Raw genomic sequence first — 1,408 nt, 5'->3', positions numbered from 1 at the left:
TGATGGTCTGCAAAAGTCTCAAGCAGTGCTGTTGAGTTAGTTTTCTCAGAGACGTTTGCTCTCTATCAAGGGAGGAATCAGCCTACTTAGTAAAAATTTCTGTCTATGTTTGTGTACTAGGGACTTTGGTTTGCTCTGTGATTTTGCTGTGTTAGGTTGAACTTTTGGAATTCTGGGGTAGATTTGTGGATTTTCTTGTCTGACTAGGACTTTCAGGGGCAGGGCTCACAGCTCCGCAGGGCGGAGAGATTTTATAGGCCCTGCCCCCTGCCTGTGCTGAATTAAGGATCTTTTCTTTCAGGAGATCCTCCAGGCTTTTAGTAAAATTTCCCTGCACCCTTGTCATCCTCTGCCTTCTTTTCCAGGCCAACTAAGAGTCATTTTCCTCCACAAGTCGGACCCCAGCCTCCGGGAGGGAGGGCTACTACAGTGATGGCCTGTAGTTTTCTCTGAAGCTCCCGCTGTCTATTCCTCCCCTCTGTAGGAATTGTCTTCCTCTAACTCACAATAGGAAATAATACAGGCCAGTGTCATTTGGCTTGCTGGTTAAAAGAAGATAATGGGCCCTGGAATCTGTAAAAATGGCTGGGAATGAAGCTGGTTAATTGTACTGAAAGGGTTCAGTACCTGTTGTTCCTAGAAGGGGAGGGGCTGATATCCCCTTCCAGTGCACTCCCTTGGGAGAGGCCTGATCGCTGCTCTGCCACAGGGGCACTTTATAATATGCAGTATTGTTTCTAACTGCAACTCTGGCTGTTTTGGACTGGCAGCTTATGGCAGGACCCTATAACTAGTAAACAGGTTTAACAAATGGGCAAAGGAAAGGTGCTCTCCCTGGACCCGGAAGGGAGCCTTCAGGAGTTTGAGATTCTCCAAGAGAGGAGAAGTCTGACTGAGGGACTGGCCGAGACCCCGTTGGGTTGGGAGGACCGGAGGCTGAATATTGAACTTGTAGACTGCAGTTTGCTAGACTGAGGTCCAAGCCCAATTGTATAGGGGCTAAGCTACCTGTGTACAGCGAAGCAACTTTCTCCTGTGCCAGAATACATTTTGGGGAATTGGACAGACTGTGTCTGTGGCTGGATGCTCTGCCACAGGGGACAGGTACAGTGGCCTGCAGAAAACTGTATAATAGACTTAGATGATGCCTGCATCTTCATGGATATGTCTCCAGAGAGACAAGGACAATTTTGCCTTGTGTGGGAAGGTCAAGAATAGACTTTAGTCACCTCCCTAAGATATTTGTATAGCCCTACCATGTGTCATGTTTAGTAGCAGAAGATTTAACTGTCAGAAGCGACCACAGTACCAATGTTATACATCATTATGTAAATATAGTAATCTTAATTCTCTTACAGATTTAAATGCAGTTGTCAAAAGGGCAGGTGCCCAACTGGTCAGAGAAGAA

The sequence above is a fragment of the Myotis brandtii genome, unplaced genomic scaffold, assembly GCF_000412655.1.
Source record: "Myotis brandtii unplaced genomic scaffold, ASM41265v1 scaffold1145, whole genome shotgun sequence".
NCBI lineage: Eukaryota > Metazoa > Chordata > Mammalia > Chiroptera > Vespertilionidae > Myotis > Myotis brandtii.
Note: the sequence above shows the minus strand (reverse complement) of the source record.